General features: G+C 40.6%; 1 protein-coding gene and 1 pseudogene across 2 annotated transcripts in view; both read left to right on the plus strand.

Moving 5' to 3' along the window:
* Positions 1 to 20,918, plus strand: part of OCA2 (OCA2 melanosomal transmembrane protein) — a gene marked incomplete at both ends in the record, with an annotated part of 280,886 nt that overhangs the window by 179,417 nt on the left and 80,551 nt on the right. The gene's annotated exons all lie outside the window — the stretch shown is intronic.
* Positions 7,993 to 19,231, plus strand: LOC308418322 (elongation factor 1-gamma-like; annotated as a pseudogene). The gene is made up of 5 exons: positions 7,993 to 8,028; positions 9,156 to 9,434; positions 9,615 to 10,825; positions 12,549 to 12,622; positions 19,025 to 19,231. The product of its transcript is annotated as an elongation factor 1-gamma-like (transcript).

Genomic DNA, 20,918 nt, shown 5'->3' on the forward strand with positions numbered 1-20,918 from the left:
TGGTTAATACACAACAAAGATATATGTACCACAATGTTCATAGCAGCTCTATTTATAATAGCCAGAAGCTGGAAAGAACCCAGATGTCCTTCAGAAGATGAATGGATACAAAAATTGTGGTACATTTACACAATGGAATACTACTCAGCCATCAGAAACAATGACTTAACCAAATTCTTAAGAAAATGGCTGCATCTAGAAAATATCATCCTGAGTGAGATAACCCAGTCACAAAAGAACAGACATAATATGCAGTCACTGATAGTGGGATGCTAACCCCAGAGGCTCACACTGCCCCAGAAACAACTCACAGACTGTAGGAAGTCCAAGAAGAAAAGAAAACAAAACAAAAAAAAATAGTCATGCTCAATCCTTACCCACCAAGAATACATTGACATATTCTGGGTTGTACGCTGTATTACATGTACTGTCTGCTCATTGTTAAAAAAGAAATCTTTACACACCAAGGAAACTTTGACTATTTCCAGGTTGCATCTTGTTTTACATGTACTTTTTGCTCATTGTAACTGGTGGGATCTTGATCACACTATCAAACCTTAAAAAGAAAAAAACAAGTACTGACAAAAATGTATTATATACTCTTATGCAAAAAATGCTTAAAATCTGTACATTTATCTTTGTTCTTTAAAATAAAGTTGTTAAAAAAATGAAAAAAAGTGAGTTCTAAGATAATCAGGACTGTTACACAGAGAAACCCTGTCTTGAAAAAACAAACAAACAAACAAACAGTAACAAAAGAAAAGAATAAAAAGGAATGATCTATAAATTGTATTTCCTATATAATCTTCTGTTATGTGATAGAAGTCCAATTTCCCACAGGTCATCTGAATCAATAACACCCCTGATATTACTATAACTCCTATTTCACCTTGTTGACTCAAAGACATAAGGAATCTACAGTAACCATGGGGAAGTGTTAGTGTTCAACATAGTGGAGATAAATATCAGTCTTCCATCTAGGAACTGTGTCTTCTGTACCAGCAGAGTATAGGTTGTTGGAGTAAGAAACAGACTTACTTTTGTTCTAATTGGTTAAGATGAGTGAGAAGCAACCATTCAACAGCCCAAAGGTTATTTTGTCTTGAAATTTCCTATAGCAAACAAATTAGTGTATTACTTTGAAATTCAGCTTTGTTAAAATTTTAACACGTGGGAACATACAGATACTCAACTACAGGATAACACACAAAGAACCTACAATAAGACTTCCAGCAAAGTTCTGATCCTGAAATCTCATGAGCACTGTTATTAATATCTGTTTTGCTATCAGCGTTCTTCTACATTCTCAACAGAATGATCCACTGAAATCTTCTTGTATCCTTCTGAAACTTCTTTAGGCTGCAGCTCTAAACTCTTGCACATTCTATCCTAAACAAGTGCCCCCAAGCAACAGCCCATATATAGAATTTATTAGATTGGTTTACACAATAGGCAATGGTTATTCAACAATGTCCACCTGCACACTGGAGAGTAAAAGCACACACTAGAGACTCAGCCACGAAACTGAGTCATTCATCCATCCTGATCTAATACTGAAAGCCTGCAAGTTCCCTGGAGAGCCACTGGTGTTTTATCTATGTCAGAAGACTGAGGGAGATGAGAGTCTGGTGTCAGCACAGTGACAGACACACTTGCTCAGAAATACATGAAGGAGGCACATGGATACTGCTTCCCCTCCCCCACCTTGTATATTGGCCTGGATTTGGAATGTTTTGCCCACATTGAGGAGTCTCTTCAGTTTATCCTCTATAAAAATGTACTTAAAGACACACCTAGCTGTGTATTTCCTAGGTCATTCTAACAATCAAGACCGACCATCACACTCTATTTTCCCAGGCAATAGCCTAATATAACAAACACTGAAGACTGAGTAATTTGCAAAGAATAATGGTTTGTTTAGCTCCAAATTCTGGAGGCTGAATATTTAAGACATTTGTCCTTGCATCTGATTGGTACAAAGCCTGCTTGCTACGTAATAACATGGAACTCAGAATCACACATGAGATGGAGCAATTATGCCAGAGAGCATTTATTACAAAGCCATTCCATCAACAGTCCATTAGTTTATTAATTCATGAGATCACTCCATTTATGAGAGTGGAATCCACATGACTCAGTCACCTCCCAGTGACATCACCTCTAAACACTTTATATATGACTTTGGAGATTTCCACCACAGAAAATTTGAGGGGCATAGTCAAAAGTAGTAAGTTGTCCCCATAGGAAAACAAATGGTGAGAATTATTAGACAATTTTCCAGCTCAAAAACTAGAAATATTGTAAAATTTTCTGAGACAATAACTTAGTGAACATTCCCAGGAGCCTGAGATGCAGGAAACAGACAGTGAGCTGCTGTTTAAGACAACATAGGTGCTAACTGCTGGTTTTCCCCCTAGACCCTGGGCACATTGCTGATTCTGCTGCTAGGGAACAAGGTGCAAAGTTTAGTGTTTGACCAATTTGTCCCTGTTTAGACTCACATCTTGCTGTGCTGATAATGAAAAGAGTAGTCCTAAGTATGAATAATTGTTTTAATAATAATCATGGCAGTGGTCTCAGCAGGCTGGCTTGCTTCATGCTACTAGTGTCTTATCTTTGTATTATCATCAGAGAGAATTCAGGCCCAGAGTATAGCCAAGATGGGAGGACACAGATGGGCACTGCCATGGACAGCTATGAAATAGAGTCTTAGGCCTGACAAACCAACTCTTCCTCTTAGGCTGAGCTCTTAATTTTGGAAGAGCCAGAGGCTGTCACTTAAATGTTCCTCTTTGGTCATCCAGGCACAGGACACAATGGTCTCTTTACTTCCTTTCTACTTCCACTGAGTAGGTAAACTTCATGAAGATTTTGAGGCATTGATTTAGTCTCTCAAGGAGGTAGGACAGGCCCAAGCCTCTCAGGACATGTGGAGTGTTTGTAGTTCAGCATCAGTAGATGGTGTGAGCATGGCAAGTCATAGTCAAAAGCTGGAATGACCTCCAGGAGCCTGTTGACCTTCATTAGCTCCTCATGAGTCACATTTGATGTCTTGCATGGAAATTGAATGCCCCCATGGCCCAGAGCCACAACTACTTAGCAACCTGATGAGATACTGTTTCAAAATAAAAAGCCAGAAATGGGAGTATGGTTCATAGCTACTCAACTAGCATGCATGAAAACCCTAGGGTCAAACCCCAATAATAAAAAAGAGGGAAAACCCCCAAGACTCAGTTAGGTACATCTTCTAGTAATACGCCTTCAAGTATTTTATTTCATTTTTTAAATACTTAATATACAGTTTATTTATATGAAGGAAAAACTTTGGATATAAATGCTTTGACTACATTTATTTATTTAATGTATATGAGTGATTTGCTGTATATATGCACATGCACCATTTGTGTATTCTGGTTCTCTAGAGTCACAGAACTTATAGAATGAATCTTTTTCTCTCATAAATAAAAAGGGGATTTATTGCTGCAGCCCTACTAATCCAATAATGGCTAGCTGTGAACAGAAAGCCCAGGAATTTAGTAGTTTCTCAGCCCACAAGGCTGGATACTCAGATGGTCTTCAGTATATGCTGAAATCCCAAAGAAGTAGGCTCCAATGCCAGTGAAGGAATGGATGTGCTAGCAAGTCACATCCATTGATGGATGGCAAAGAACAAAATTTTCTTTCGGCCATGTTCTTATATAAACTTCCAGCAAAAGATATGGTCCATATTAAAGGATGTCTTCCTGCCTCATGATCTGGATCAAAGGTTTGTGTCTTCCTACTTCAAAGTTCAGGACTAGAAGCTTATTCACTACTTCAAACCAAGCAGAAAGTCTCTCACAGGTAGGCCCTCCATTTCTGGATTGTAGTTCATTCTATACATAGTTAAGTTGAAAACCAAGAATAGCCATCACAACTTGTGTGCCTGGTACCAAAAGAGGCCAGAAGAGGTTGTTATATTTTCTGGAACTTGAGTAATGGTGAACCACTAGATGGGTGCTGGGAACCAAAGGCAGGTCCCCTGTAAGAGTCACAAGTGATCTAAAGCATGGAGCTATCTCCAGCCCTTGACTTCATTTTAGCTGTCTTTCATGTTTTAAATTTTGCCAAAGGATCTTAGATGTCTTTTGGCTTCTAGTTATCACCTACATGACCATTGGTAAGCTTATTTTCTTTCTAGGCCTTTCTCCATATACTTGCTACTACATTGATTCTGCTTTCTTGACAGAGAACATGTACTTATTACTTTTCCTTGATTGTTTCAATTTGTTTGTCTGAGATCTGCAGTTAATCCGTCTGTATGTTCATCACTGGTTCAGTTTGCCCAGGCTTGCCTAGTACCTTGATGGATGAGGTTAATCCATTTTTTTTAAAAGTCACATTATTTATTTATTTTTATACATGGGCATATTCATCCTTATGTATGTTTGTATACCATATGAGTGCTTGTTGTCCATGGAGAACCGAAAAGGGCATTAGATCCCCTGGAACTGATGTTATAGATGGTTAATGAGCCTTTGTATGGGTGCTAGGAATTGAACCCAGGTCCTTTGGAAGAGCATCTAGTGCTCCTAACTGGTAAGCCATCTCTCCAGCCCAATGGCTGAGGTTAATATTGAACAGCTCCTATTTAGAATATTCTTTGAACTCCTTCATATTTAAAGCTGACTTTGTATATCCTTACCACATGGCAGGGTTGGCTTCTTTTCCTTACCACATGACAGGGTTGGCTTCTTCTCTGTCTCTGAAGATGCTGCCTTATCATCACCTTTCTCCTTAGTTTCTTGTCCTGGTGCTTTGATAAAAATTCCCTGAAAAAAACATCTTAAGGGAGAAAAGGTTTATTTTAGGTCACAGCTCAAGGGTAGAGTCTAGTGTGTGTGTGTGTGTGTGTGTGTGTGTGTGTGTGTGTTAGGGGATTCTTTTCAGCAGGAGTTTGAGACAGCTAGACATAATATGTAGTAATTACAGATCGGAGAGGGACAAACATTACTCCCTTTCCTTTTTCTTTTTCTTTTCTGTGTCATAGACTCATACATTTCTATAAATTTTCATTTTTTCATTTTCATTCTCCTTCCTCTCCCTTCCCCTCGCTTACTGAAACCCATCTTTCTAACATGTCTATGTTCTACTTTCTTGTGTTCTTTTAGTGTGTGACTCTGAGTTTAATTAGAATATCTTGCCTGAGCTTGGGTGGGAGGTATTTACTGGGGCTTAATTGATCAGTAATGATATCACCAAAGAAAAGGACATCCTTTTCCCCAGCACATTTTTCTACCCATCTTTGAAGAAATGGTGATGAGCCTCATCACCTGCAGGTCTTAGGCAAGTAACCCAGTTGCAGTGACTTCATGAAGTACAAAGGCCATGTCATAGCCTCAAGATGTCTTTTGCTTTATGTCTTTCTGTCCTATGCTCTTATAAGATTTCCATTTCTCCTTCCATGATTTTACTTGAGCACTGTGTGTGTGTGTGTGTGTGTGTGTGTGTGTGTGTGTGTCTGTAGATAATTAGATAATTCACTACAGGCATGACATAGGCCAGTTGGTTTTTATCTAGCATCTAGATTCTAGATGTTTTCTTACCCTCACCTGTCCAAACAACTGTCCATATGATTCTAAATTTTGTCCAGTTGACAATGGACACTAACCAACACACATTTCTGGAAAGTCTGCTTAGAGATGCTTTCTGTGTTATTTATATGTTGCTTGTTCATTTTGCTGCAGCGCTGGAGAATTTAAAAAAAAAACTTACCTTTGAAGTCTCAGTTTTATTAGAATTTTCTTTGGTGTCCCATGGGCTTTATAACATGTAAGACTTTGTCTTCTTTTAGTTTCACAAAGTTCTCTAGGATCACAGCTTTAAAAATGTGTTATGTTTCTTGCTTCTTGGCTCTCTTCATGTGGTGTCTGACTGTTTCACATTTAACTTAATTTTCATAAGAATATGGGAATGTTTTCCCTGTTACTTCAGTGTCCTTTATTACCTTTTCCCCTGACTTTACTCTTTTTGTAGCCTCTTAGCATTTAATCTTCATCTGTAGTATAATTAGGTCTTCGAATTCTCACTTCCTATTTTTGTCTGCTTCTGTTCCTAGTGTTTAAGGTTTGATTCAAGTTAACTTAGCAAATGCCCCCGTTGCATCCGAGAATATGTCATTCTCGAAGAGTGTCTCAGCGCAGCATTTTTCTTAGTTTACATTTGCCTTTTTTGGAAACATCTGTAGGGTGCTTTGTGTGTGCATTTTTACAGTCCTTTTGAGTGTGGATTCTTCTACTTCATAGACAGGCCACTACCTTGAATCTCCCCAACCATTCATAGTTTAATAGAAGTCTTTAGCCTTTGCTGCAAACTGCAGTGTCTTGTCTTCTGAGTTTTATTTCTTTATAGCTTTGAGAGCTAACTAATCCACAAACGCTTTGTTTCTTTTGTCTTACAGTGTTCTCCATTCTCTCCCCTCATTGCTTTCTGCTGCTTCTCTCAGTCCTGAGTTGATGCATGAGTCTGGCTTGCTCTTTTCTCTCTCTTCCCCAGCAAGGATGCTGGCCAGGCTGCCACGTGGAGACCTGTGAGTGGCATCACTCTCTGCATCCCGTACTAGTTGCTGTATTTCTTCATTAAGGTTGCCCTTCCTTGAACTGGCTGTTGTTTCTTCAATGTTGAACATTTATTGCTTCTTTTCTCTCTTCCTTAAGTCTTTGTTTTGTCATTGATGTTTTGTTGGTTTTTGTTTTTGGCTCTGATAGTTGTTTGCACAGGCTGGGGGCAGATGCAGGAGAGGAGAGATGGTCCTGATGAGAACTGATGATTGTTCGTGGTCTTTTCTGTCCTTAGCATGAGATCTGTTTGGTTTAGTAAGCCTTTCATGTTGATGCATGAGTTTATTCTGGCTGCTTTCACGATGCTTTCCAGAGCTCCCCCCTAGTTTGAAGACAAGAATATCATTAATTCCATTTTGTACCTCTGTTCTTCTGCTACGCCCATGCACCTCCCCTCCACCACCACCACCATCTTTGCTCTACGTCCCGGAAAGACTGTCCCCTTTTTTCATTGAGAATTAGTTTATGACTAAAGATTATTCTGATGCTATATTCTTTCACTGGGCATAGTCTATTTTTTCACTGGGTAGAAATGTAGTCTCCTGTGCATACTCTCACAGGGAAAGACTACTGGCTTTCATTCCTACTCACAGTATACACACATCTATAAAAGGCTGTCTTATCAATTGATGATATGGACTTGTTGCTATCTCTTTAAATGTGGAGACATATTAAATTAATTTTTCATGAAACCAAGTTTCTGTAAAGGCTACATTTTGTTTTCTTTTGAAATTTATTGGAGCATAACTAACTTTTACAAGGCTATAAAAAATGAACAAGCTGATAAAACAAAGCAAAAAGTGAAGATCTATCCAGAGAATAGAGTGGTTAGAAAACACTATTCTTGAAGCTGATTTAAAGATGACCTGGCCTTCCTGACTGTGACCATAGAGCAACACTGTCAGAATACAATTCTCTGTAGATTTATAAAGCTGCCTCGCTATTGCTTCAGGGACCTCTGGCCAGACATGTATATATTCTCAAAGGTCACAGTAGATGCTAATGTGTTACAGGGTCTTCTCTAAAGATTAAGCTTTGAACTGCCATGCACAGCCTTATGGCAGCAGAGACAGAGTCCTTATTTCCTCCTCAGGGATGAAATCATACATAAAGATCCATGGTTTTTGAATGTAAATTTCAAACTCGGTCTCATCTATATATTCATAATAAGGGAGGGGGGAGAAAAGGGAGAGAGGAAGGCCATTTTTTCCATGTAGCTCTTTTCCTGCTGGAAAAGTAGACATCCATTTTCTTGGAGAAACTGATAGTTTTTGTGTTTAAATTTTATTTATCATCATCATCAGCACATTGCCACTATTACCACCACCACTATCTCTCTCTCTCTCTCTCTCTCTCTCTCTCTCTCTCTGTGTGTGTGTGTGTGTACATATACATGTGTGCCATTGAGCTTGTGGAGGACTCAGTTCAGGTTTGTAGGACAGGTACTTCTAGCTATGTAGCTGGCTTTAAGGAGCAACGGGACTACCAGCCCTCACCTCCCTGTTCTTAACAGGAACAGCGGTCTCTACCGCTTCAGCTGCTCTGTGCTAAGACAGTTCAGGGGTATATTGACTTGGGTAAGTTGATATATTGAACATCAAGTGCTACCGATCAGGAACCTTGATAATCATTATAGTGAATGGGGCAGATGCCGGGCAGCTGGAGAGCACTGTGCGGGGCTACCTGGGAAATATGCAAAACCAGCCTAGATAGATAGAGGTAGTTTCAGAATCCTGAATAGCCATGGAAAAATGCAGAAGAGGTGGCCCATAAAAGTCTTAATAATTGTTTATTCATTGTGTTCCATATTTTACAGGAGTAAAACAACCTGTAGTTAATTGGTATGTGGAAACTATGCTGCAGTTGTTTATGTGTGCTCCAGGAAGTTACACTCCACCACCTCAGGGCTGGGGAAGAATCATTAGATCTCCTAGGGCTGATACTGGGACGACAAAGCTCAAGTTGAAAGATCAGCCCTAGCAAGCTGCTGTCAAGGTCCTAGAGAATGAAGTATCTTATGCTGACTGGGCAGTTTTAAAGACAGAGTGGGAACTATAATGGGGGCCCAGTCATTAAGACATCAGACTTACAGACATCCTAGCAACCGCATGGCAGGTCAGAACCATGATGGGGTCCAATATGTGGCTTCTATGGTTTCTCCCCCCCTCCCTCCATCCATATGTGTGTGTGTGTGTGTGTGTGTGTGTGTGTGTGTGTGTGTGTGTATCTGTCTGACTATCAATCTGCATGCAGAAAAATGCTCACTCATGCACATAAAATAACAGTGAAGTTTAAAACAAAAAGCAAACCAAGGGTCATGGTGCCATAGCCTGAGAATAGATCCTGAGGTGTCAGAGCTGAGAGAAGGGTCCTTGTTGTATAATCTCTGCTCCAGTTATTGTGGTTGCATGAGAACTTGTTCCAGAACGTAGTAGTTAAAAGACAGTTGCAACACTTTTTAAAACAAGAATGTTCTTTATTTGGAGAAAGCATTAAAATCTCCTCAACAGTATCCAGTCACTTTCAACAAAGTCTTCCCTGTATTCCCTTGACTAGTTAACAGTGTCCTACTGTATTCCATCGCCTGTCAGCCTCAGGTGCACAACTAAGACAGAAACCGTGCCTGGAGCACTAACTGGGGACAGGGAAGGCCAACAGACCTGTTCTAAGCTACCGAAGAGGTGCTCCACTCCTGAGCACCATGTCTCTGACCTTGAGGTTCAGAGGTATTTCTTGATTCTCTTTAAAAGACAGGAGATTAGGACTAAGGAATCTGAGGACCTTGCACTTTGGGATATGACAGAGGTTATCCGAGTCCCTGGACTAGAAGATGAAGTAAGTGAGAGGAGGAGAAAGCAGGGCTGGGAAGCAGAGGCGGGACAGATGGAGACAGAAATGCTGTGTCTAGAGGAAATAGTCTCTGGGACTTGTTAGGAGTTCAGGGAATGAAAAACAGCAGCCACAGTCTGGTTGATGAGCTAGAGAAGACAAGACCTGGGATTTTATACCTTCCAGGAGGTGGCACTAGGTCCTACAGTGGCAGATACTGAGTTACCTCCAAGATTAAGCCACCTGCTTTTACTTTGCAGCAGCACCTACAGCCCCATCCCCTTTCTCTGTGGCGGCTGGGACTCTGTACATAAACCCTGAAAATTGGAGGCTCTCATCACTGCTCAGTAGAGCAGGGTTCAGGTCCGCGTGTTCTCCACACCACCCCACTTCCACTTTAGCCAAACCAACTGCATCCCTGAATTTCCCTGAAAAAAAAATTCCTGCTGGCAAGGTTCCAGCATTTGAGGGTGATGGCAGATTCTGCGTGTTTGAAAGCAGAACCATCTCCTATTACATGAGCAACGAGGAGCTGCGGGGAAGAACGCAGAGGCAGCAGCTCAGGTGGTGCAGTGGGTAAGCTTTGCAGATAGTGACATCCAATCCTCCAGCTAACACTGGGGCATTCCCCACCTTGGGTAATATGCACCACAACAAACAAGCCACTGATAATGCAAAAGAGGAGGTGAAGGGAATCCTGGGACTGCTGGACACTCACCTGAAGATAAGAACTTTTCTGGTGGGTGAGTGAGTGACACAGGCTGACATCACAGTTGTCTGCATCCCGTTGAGGCTCTATGAACAGGTCTTAGAGCCTTCTTTTTACCAAGCCTTCCCCAATACCAACTGATGGTTCCTTACCTGCATTAACCAGCCCCAGTCCAGGGCCATCTTGTGGGAGGTGAAACTGTGTGAGAAGATGGTGCAGTTTGATGCTAAAACGTTTGAGGAGAGCCAGCTTAAAAGGATACCCCAAGGAAAGTAAAGGGTTCATGAGAAGAGAAACAGAAGCCCCAGGCTGGGTGGAAGGAGGGAAAAAAGGCAGCTGCCCGGAGAGGGATGAGTGTGAGCAGGTATTGACTGCTGAGCCCAAGGCCAAGGACCCTTTAGCTCACCTGCCCAGAGTACCTTTGTGTTGGACGAGTTTAAGCATAAGTACTCCAATGAGGACACCCTCTCTCTGCCACTGCCATATTTTTGGAAACACTTTGATAAAGATGGCTGGTCTCTGTGATATGCTGAGTACTGCTTTCCTGAAGAGCTTACCCAGACCTTCATAAGTTGCAACCTTATCACTGGAATGTTCCAGTGATTTGACAAATTGAGGAAGAATGCCTTTGCTAGTTTTCTTAGTCAGGGTTTCGATTCCTGCACAAAGCACCATGACCAAGAAGCAAGTTGGGGAGAAAAGGGTTTATTCAGCTTACACTTCCATATCCCTGTTCATCACCAAAGGAAGTCAGGACTGGAATCCAAGCAGGTCAGAAAACAGGAGATGCAGAGGCCATGGAGGGATGGTGCTTACTGGCTTGCTTCCCCTGGCTTGCTCGGCCTGCTTTCTCATAGAACCCAGGTTGTCTAGGCAACCACATTGTTGAGACTTCATGGGAACAGCTTCCTGATCATGTCTACAAGACACTACCTAGCAGCAAGCATCCTGGAGGTACTCCAGCTTTTCTAGCATTTTTGTTCCCTCTTCCTTGACTTTCCCTGAGCATTAAGATATTTATTTTCAGATGAATCATTGGGATGGGCATCTTGTTCTCTACATTTTTACCAGATGTGGTTCTTTGAAACAGCCTCAATTTGCTGCACAAGGAAGATTCTTTGATGAGGGTTAATGTACATATGTATGCACATATACATACATACATATATATATACACACATGTATACAAATTCTTATATATATATATATATATATATATATATATATATATATTTTCTGGGGCAATGTCCTATAGATTTCATAGGAGGAAGCCTGTAATCTGATCTATTGTCAAGTCTATTGTTTCTGAGTTTTTATTTCTTCTGCCTTTGCTGTATTAATAGGAAAAAATGCTTTATCACTAAATTCAAATATGTTTTCACCATAAAATGTTCATCTGTACTATTACTATTTGTTTTAGCCTCTCACATGATAAAAAAACTTTTGTTATAGTAAATAGACCTTTCTATGTTTTATTACCTGTGAAACTGAGTCAGACTTGGTCGATGACCCAGGATCTTGTGCTTTAGATATGAACACTCTTACCAGACCTAAGACGTTTGTTGCTGCTTTCATATTGGAAATTACTGCTTTAATTGCAATCTCAGAATTTGTCATAGCCTTCCTACTGCCTTGGCTCAGCAAATACATTCTGCAGAACATGTTAACTGGTTTTCTAAGAATGTCTTCTTATTACACAGGGGGATATAAACAATAATTTAGAGGGTACAATAAATGCCTAAGAAGAAGCAATCTTGCTTATAGGTTATCAAATTCAAAATATTAAGGTTAGATTAACTTTCCCTGTCTCTCGCCTCCAAATGGATATGTGTCACCCACTTCGGTACAATTCATCTGAGGTGTCATGGGAACAAGTTAAATCCCATTTCCAATGGCTTGTGGAGTAGTCCTGATCTGGCAATAAATATGCAGCTTTTGTATCGACAGATTTCAACCTTAAGCTCTACACAAATTAAACTCTACTTGAGTCTCAAATGTTGCAAATAAATCTTGCAGCCTTTGCAGTCCTTTGTCTCAGGACAAGGCTTTCTGTCTTCCACTGTTAATTTGGGAATAATTCTGGGAGTTGCTCTCATTTAATCTTGTCCTTTCAATCATCTTCCAAGGATTAAAAAATGCCCTGCATGCCGCAAGCCTTCAAGTTAACAAGTAAGAAAAGGGTAGATGGCACCGCTGTGCCTAGTAAAACGCTGGTGAGAGTCGTGAAGCCAGCACAGCCGTCTGACACAGTCTAGCAAAGCTGAGCAGAGAGCACTTGTCTCTTATTTTGGGTTTCTCAGCTCTGTGTGTTTCATTTGTAGGGTCTTTTCACATTGTAATTCATTTATGCATCTTCCCCAGAAAATTGCTTGTGCTCTCAAAGAAGTAACTTCTCTGGCTCTCCTTGGCAGTCTTCCTTGCCTTGGAGATTGTGAAAAGCACACGAATGCTAGCTAGCCCTAGAGGTCTCTTGGCACACCTGCCTGTAAGCAAACTCAGAAACATTAGATTGGCAACAGCCCAGATTTCAGGCTTTCTCCTGTATATGGTCTACAGAACATTGCCCCCAGAAAACACAAAAACAAAACAACAACAACAACAAAAAACCCCACAATAACAAACTTTGTTTGTCTAAAACAACCTTTGAAAATACATATAGGTTATATAAAATTCACATAAAAGAAAACTATGAATTTGCCAATTATAAGGAGACTATCTCACATTAAATTATTGTGGAGTCTTTTAACAAAAAGGAAGAAAACAAACAAACAACAACAAAACCCAAAAATCAAAGAGAAAACAAATGAATAGAATAGGTCAAACTGCAACCTGGGAGAACTTTCAAGCATTTAAGCTAGACTAACTCACAAGTTATACTTCAACCACTATGCAAGGCCTGGGAACTCGTCTAGACTGACTCAGATAATATTTTTATTTGTTTAGTGTTCTACATAAATGCTTAGTGTTTTACATAGTCTCTCTCTCTCTCTCTCTCTCTCTCTCTCTCTCTCTCTCTCTCTCTCTTTCTCTCTTTCTCCCCCCCCCCCTCTCTCTCTCATACACACACACACACTGGTTAGACATTTTACTGCTATACAAAGACCGGCAGTGGTAGGTCTATGACTTCCACTTCCTTCTAATGTCTATGACCTGTTCAGCCATTGGTAATTGTCTAGGTTTACAATACCAGGCATGGCATTCCTCTTATTGTTTATTCTTTGAATCTAATCAGATAGCAGTTGGTTATTCCTGAGATAAATGTGCTATCATTACACTGTTGGAGCTATCTTGGGAGGTCACTCATTGTGGTTTATAGGTGTCTTAGGTTTCTCTCACTCTGATAAACACTATGACCAAAAGTAACATGGGGAGCAGAGTTTATCTCATCTCACATCTTGTAGTCCCTCATAAACAGAAGAAACTCAAGGGAAGAAACTCAAGCCTGGAGGCAGGAACTAAAGTGGAGTGTGTGAGGGAAATGGTGCTTATTGGCTTGCTTTCCATGGTTTTCTCAGCCAAGGATCACATGACCAAGGATGTCACAGCACACCGTGGACTGGGCCCTCCCACATTAAACATTAATCAAGAAAATACTGCAGAGACGCTAATGTGACAATGGCATTTTCTTAATTGAAGGTATCTCTTTCAAGATGACCCTCACACAGAAACCTCTACAGCTGGGCAGGACTATGGTTTGATTTTTACCCCTTAGCAACTTGAACCATATCTTCTGATACCACTTGAACCATATCTTCTGATACCATGAGAACGATTCCACAGGGAGCAGGCCTCTAATTTTGGTCAGTTCAATTCCTCCAAGTCCTGATTCCAAAATGTGTGGTATCTTCAGCAATAGGGTATTACCTTCAACTTCTTGGAGACAACCAAAGACTGGCAATAGCTTATAATATTTAGGAGTCTCCTTCAGTATTCATTTTTTAGAATAAATTGACAATAACTTTACTTTATTCTTTTAAAATTATTTTACTGTATATTCTCTATATTTGCATTTCAAATTTTATCCTCTTCCCCCTCCCATCCCCTCCATTCCACTTGCTTCCATGAAGGTGCTCCCTCTCCCAAACACCGCTCTCTACTTCAGTGCCTTGGCATTTCCCTGGAAAACATGCCTTCACTGGACCAAAGGTCTCTTTTTCCATTGATGATGCCAGACACTGCTATCCTCTGCTACATATGCAACTGGAGCCATGGGTCTCTCCATGTGTGTGTAATGGTTGGTGTTTTAGTCCCTGGGATTTCTGGGGGTTTGGTTGGTTGATAATGTTGTTCTTCCCATGAGATTGCAAACCCTTTCAGTTCCTTCAGTCCTTTGTCTAGTTCCTTCATTGGGGTCTCCGAGCTCAGTCTGATGGTTAGCTGCAAGCATCCTCAACTGTATCTGTATGACTCTGGCATAGCCTCTAAGGATGCATCCATATCAGGTTCCTGCTAGTAAGTACTTCTTGGCATCAGCAATAGTGCTTGGGTTTGGTGGCTGCATATGAAGTGGATCCTCAGGTAAGGCAGTCTCTGGATGATCTTTTCTTCAATCCTTGCTTCTCTATTTGACCTTGTATTTCCTCCCATGAGTGTTTTGTTCTCCCTTCTAAGGAGGACTGAGGCATCCATTCTGGCCTTCCTTCTTTTTGAGCTTCATAGGGTCTGTGTTCCCATGCATGGCTGTAGTGTTTCTGTCAAATAGCCTATAGCTATTGTGGGAACAACATCACCTCATGTGAGGTGACTCTGTTTAAACTCTGTATCTACTCACCTCTATGTATCTGCTATGTATGTGCATGCGTGTGTGTATGTCTGTATGTGTATAAGTATGTATGTATCTGCCTGTCATCAATCTATTATCCAACCATATCTAGCTATCTGTCTATCTGCCTATATGTCTATTTCCTATCATGTATTTATCTATATCCACAATCAGATATCTATATATTATCTATCTATCATCTATCTATCTATATTTCATCTGCTATCTATCTACCTATCTATTATCTATCTTTCTCTTAGAAAAATATATTTCTAAGTAAACATAAAATGTGTTTCCCTATGCTCTTTTCAATATATTTGGTGTTACTTATTTTCCTTCCTCTCTTTCTATATTAGCTTTCCTCTACAGTTAAAGTAACTACCCACCTCCATTTTTTTTTTTCTGTTTTCCCTTCATCAGAGCTAGGATCCACAAATAACAAATCAGCATGTGGTGTGTGTTGTTCTGGGTCTGAGTGACCTCCTTCAGTATAATATTTTCCAGTTTTATTCACCTACCTGAGATTTTATTTTTCTTTACAGTTGGATAGCATTCCGCTGTATATATGTACCACAATTTCATTAGCCTTTCATTAGTTAAAGAACATTTAGGTTATTTCCATATCTTAGCTATTATGCATAAAGCAGCAATGGACATGGCTGACCATATATCTGTAGAGTGGGATATTAGTCCTTTGGGACTATGCCAAGGAGTAGTATATAGCTGATCATATGGTTAGATCTATGTATTTGCCTGTGTGTGTGTGTATGTGTGTGTGTGTGTGTGTGTGTGTGTGTGTGTGTGTATACATTTCAACCTTCAGAGAATTCTTTATACTAATTTCTGTGGTGGTTGTTTCAGTTTACAATTCTACCCACAATGACTGTTTCCCTTACCTCACATTCTTACTGACATTTGTAAATTGCTTTCTTGATCTTGGCCATTCTGGTGAGGATAAGATGAAAATCCAGAGTGGTTTTCATTCCCATTTCCCCATGACTAAGGGTCTTCAATACTCTTCATGTTATTTCCTAGCCATTTCTCTTTCTTCTTGTGAGAACTCTGTCTTCAGGTCCTGTGCTGGTTTTGCTTTATCCACTTGATACAAACTAGCATCACTTGGGAAGACAGAACTTCACTGCAGAAACTGCCTCCATCGGACTGGACTCACCTACGGGTATGTCTGTGGAGCATTTTAATGTTTGCTTATTGGTGTGGAAAGATAAGAGTGGGCTACATAAACCAAGCTCATTCATCCATGAAGATTGAGCGACCTAGTAAGTAGTGTTACTTTGTGGCCCTCGTGTCAGTTCAATGGGAGGAGAGGCCTTTGGTCCAGAGAAGGCCCATTTTCCCAGTGTAGGGAAATGCCAAGGCACTGAGGTTGGAGAGGGTGTTTGGGAGAGGGAGCACCTTCATGAACGCAAGTAGAGGAGGGGGACTGGAAGTGGGGAGAAAGGGGATAACATTTGGATTGTAAATACAGAGACTATCCAATAAAACACCACTTAGGGTCTTGGGTCACTTATGTGGTTTTCCTATCAAAATGGAATATTTATTAATGGATATGAACTTTTGTATATAAAATAAATAAATAAATAAATAAATAAATAAATAAAACTCTATACTCTAAACCATTATTTAAAAACCTTCCAAAAAGCCATGTACTATGAAATTTCACATTACACTCACATTGTCCAGTTCCCTACAACTAGACTGGAAAGAGATCCACAAGATGCTTACAGCCTAAAAGATTGTTTTTATGTAGTTTCTTTGTGTTATTAATTAAGAGAAATTTCAAATATTAAAGTACCTAGGATATTGGACAAATTGAAATGGTCTTAAATTATTTTGAAAGTCTTAAAGTGACACAAGAGACTTCACATTACTCAAAATTAAATATCCAGGGAACGTGGTAGGAAGAGTCCTAGACCCTCAATGTATAATCTCTATAGGCAACACATGTTTAGTACCATGTTGAAAACACAAACCGTGGTGTATAGTTTACCACTAATGGTTGACAGAAATGCTCTTAAGCTGTCCTTTCTTGAGAAACAATCAATTGACACTTTCCTGAAAAAGGCCCATCTTCCCTATAGGACATACAATTTTTTAAACAGTAATGAATTTAGGCATACATAGTCACATGAGTTGATAGCCTTAACTTTACAAAGTGGTATATTTACGGATATAATATTAGACATGGATCAGAACATATCTCATAAACACTCATGTAGAAACAGTCTCATGCATTTACACTTATCTATTCAGAAAACACACTCAAACAAAGTGAGTCAGAGTGTGGGTATCACAGAGGTAAAACATTCAGATAGGATCTGCAGAGCTGAGAAGATGCCCATGGGAGAACAGCAAGCACAGCTAAGACGATGTGGCCTTGGCTGTCCCTGGTGGAAACTAAAGTCATTGTTCCTCAGTTGAGAAATGGTTTGAGGAGATGAGTTTGGTGAGCTCCTGCCTGTGGTGCAAAGTGCCGAGGGCTTGCACACGTTGCCACACAGGACACAGCAGAAGGAAGACAGGTGTGATAGGGCACACACTTCAACAGGAGTGAGCAAATAAGTCAAGACTTAGGCTGAAAGAGCATTTCATTCTGTTTGCAGCAAAGTGAGAGAGTCCAGTCTGAGAGACAGCACTGAAGCTAGGGGTGTGCAGGGGTGGGCAGATATCTCAGGGGGTGTGGGGATCGGGCAGGGGTCGATGTAGCATCAAGTAAGCTAGATTTCCTGAAAAAGAACCCAAGCAAGTCAAGGAGAAAAGAAGTCACAGGTGCCTTCAAATGTAGGAGTTCTCTGGGAGGAGAAAAGTATCTGACTGTGTTTCATGGAGCACTTGGTGACAGGACACCAGATGCCAGGGTGTCAGTGACATGGGTCCAAAGACAGAAGCAACCAAAAGCTTCTAGAATGAAGACATTGTTATGTGGGGCCTCAGATGGTCCTGAGAGCAGGCAGCAGAGGTCATTTTATATGTTCTAGGAGGAGGAGAGGAAGGGAGAAGAGGAAGAGAAGGAAGGATGTAAGGGACACTGTTAGTTATGACTTGTAGTTGTGGGATATTCAAACCTTAACCTAATTAGCTTGAAAAAAAATGGCCATATTTGCTAGCTCTGAATGACTTATCTAGCTAGGCCTTGTTAGTAGCAGGAACCCTGCCTTGACCTTGTTCTTCTCTGGCAACTTCGCCTAAGTCAGGGGCAAGGCTTCTTACACATTGCAGGGAACAGTCCCCATAGCTCCAAGGATGACCTGAAGGTGTCCTCTGGAAGGGCTTTGTCTGGCTCAAGGAGGATAGGAGCTTACTCTTGACTGGCCTTAGCTATCTCTGTGTTTAGTGTCCATCACGGAGTGTTGTTACCATGGCAGCACATTTAAAATGCAGAATAGAATATTGCCCATGAAAAGGTGGGGGGGAGGGTGTCAAATTAATGTGTCCAGCACACATATTGCAGGGATGCAGGGGTGGGAGCAGAAGAGATCCTTGAGGATGCCTTGTCTACTTGTCAGTCATATGGTTCCTTAGGTACCATCACCATGTCTAGCTTGTAAGATCTGCTTTCCTTGAAGGTTATGGTAAACAGTCGCTTCATTCCTATTACCCTGCCTTCCTCCAGGGAAAACTTTCCCACCATAGTAGAAATAAGCTGTTTTTCTCAGGGGCATAGTGTGTAACCTTTTTACATTTTTGTTTAGTCTGTTTTGTTGACAGTTAAAGAGCCTATGCTATGTCTGTATTTCTGTGTATAGATTAGCATCTCTCATCTGTACTAATTATTATCTACTGTGTATCTATTCAGTTATCTGTCTTTCCATCAATCTATCGTCTATCTATAATCTACAATCTATCACCTACAAGCAAACTACTATCTGTCTATCTCTATATAGTAATATGTAGTATTGCATATAACATATATATATATATATATATATATATATATATATAGTGATGTATATAGTCTGTTATTTACCTATTATGCTTATATACTTTTTGCTCTCTCTACAAATACCTGCTTTTCTTTTTCCCCCCATAACTATCTATCTAACACATACTCTAATGACATCACTTTTATTACAGGCCTGTTTTGCTCTGTGTTTAATTTTTTATCAGTGGGAGCTTCTTGTCCATGGGACCCTAGCCCTTGTTCTTGGAACCTTCCTTCCCAAGGTGAACTGTTCTTTCCTGAGCCTGCTCCCTGGCAGCTGTGTGACTCATCTTCAGGATAACTTAGCTAGCAGACCAGGACAACCATTTTCTGACTGCTCAGTCACAGGAGACCTCCAACACTCTCAGGGTGCTGGAGAACCCAGAATTTGACCTTTTACTTATACCAAAGAGAACTAGCTCCCCTCATCAGGAGTGTAGCCCTGGTCAGGTGCTATCAGCCTCTCCTATGTACTGTGGATCCATACCAACCTTTCTGCAGACGTAGAAGAGAATTCTAGCCCCAGAAGACATCCTTCAGTCTTTCCATTCACAAGTCAATGGATAGTTTTTATAACATTGCTTTGTGATGCTAAGTTCAGTTTAAATGACAGTGAAGCTTACCAGCCCGAGCTTATCTGGAACACATAAGCATCTAAATGTTCTTATCAGCACTTTGAGATCTATCAGAAATGGCTGAGTGTTTGGGAAGTGGTTTTCTATTCGAACACTTTCTGCTTCTTCCACAAATAGTCTGTAAGGTTCTATGCATAAAAGGGACAGGCTCCTGGAAAGTGGACACTGTCCTCAGGTAGTGTCCCTGGTCCAGGTTGGGACTACTGAGGGTTCACTGGTATCTGACCAGCCTGTTTCAGCTAGAGCGGAGAAGGCAAGCACTGAGGACTCAGTGTCCTGGAGTGTTCTTCAGAGAATCAGGATCACCCACAGTGTGTGTCAGAGGAACGGTGTAGACTGAGACAGCCGTGTCTCAGTGCCACTTGGCAGGATGAGTGCACTTGACTTCGTTTTACTTAGATTCAGGGTGGACGTCTCCTCTACCACTCACAAGAACAGCATGAAAAATGTGCACAACAGAAAATCATAAGGCAGCCCAGCAAAATCCCTGTTGAGTTATAGGATTTATAAGAATGCCTTGTGAGATACACACACACACACATACACACACATACACACAAACACACACACACACCATTTTATCCAATTTCCTTACCAAAAAATCTGTCTGTTCAAAAAAGTCAAAAACAAAAATGGAAATTTATTTTAGAAATGCAAATCTGAATTTTTAACAGATGATTTACTTCCCCCTAATTAAAACAAGGATGTGATTGTGTCTGTTTTAAATGTCTCTATATTTAGCTTTCTAGACTTTTAATATCATGCCAGTTTCCCACTAAGTTTAAAACAAAACACCCTTCCATTTTTGCACTAAAATAGCTCAATCTCTACTGTCTTTTCTAATTAAGCTGGACACTACAATTAAATTTATAGCATCTTCATAGTTTTCTTTGTATTTTTCCCCATAAATGACTCACAGAAATGATAAAGAACATAGGACCAATTTCTGCATGTGAGACTTCTCTAGCATGATAATTTCTCTCCATTGTTCTTTCAGCTTTTAGAGAACAGCATTATCTCCCACCCTCTAACTGCTTCTTTTAGTTTTTAAATCTAATAATCCACTGACTCTGGTTCGCTATGTCCATGGATGTATGTGTATGTCGCCATCTACTGGAGTGTAGTAGACCTGCCAGGAGCCACACCCTGAAAAACTCTTCCTCTTAGGCACCATCAGCTCCTCTGTTAGAGGTGGGCATGCTTATGAACCCCTACTCCCTCCAGGCTGGAATGTTGACTGGCCTGATTTTGTACAGGTCTTATGCTCCGAGTCTGTGTGAGCAGTGGTCCAGTCGTGTCCAGAAGATCCTGTATTGCTCTGGTGATACGGAGGATGTGTGTACAGGGTGAGCGGGCCTGGAGACTTTACTCTGTCCAGGCTTGGTACTCATGAGGTAGGGTGGAGAGGCAGGAGACAGGAGTTTCCAGGCCTCTTACCTGTCTG

This window comes from Micromys minutus, assembly GCF_963924665.1.
Source record: "Micromys minutus genome assembly, chromosome: 3".
Lineage (NCBI taxonomy): Eukaryota > Metazoa > Chordata > Mammalia > Rodentia > Muridae > Micromys > Micromys minutus.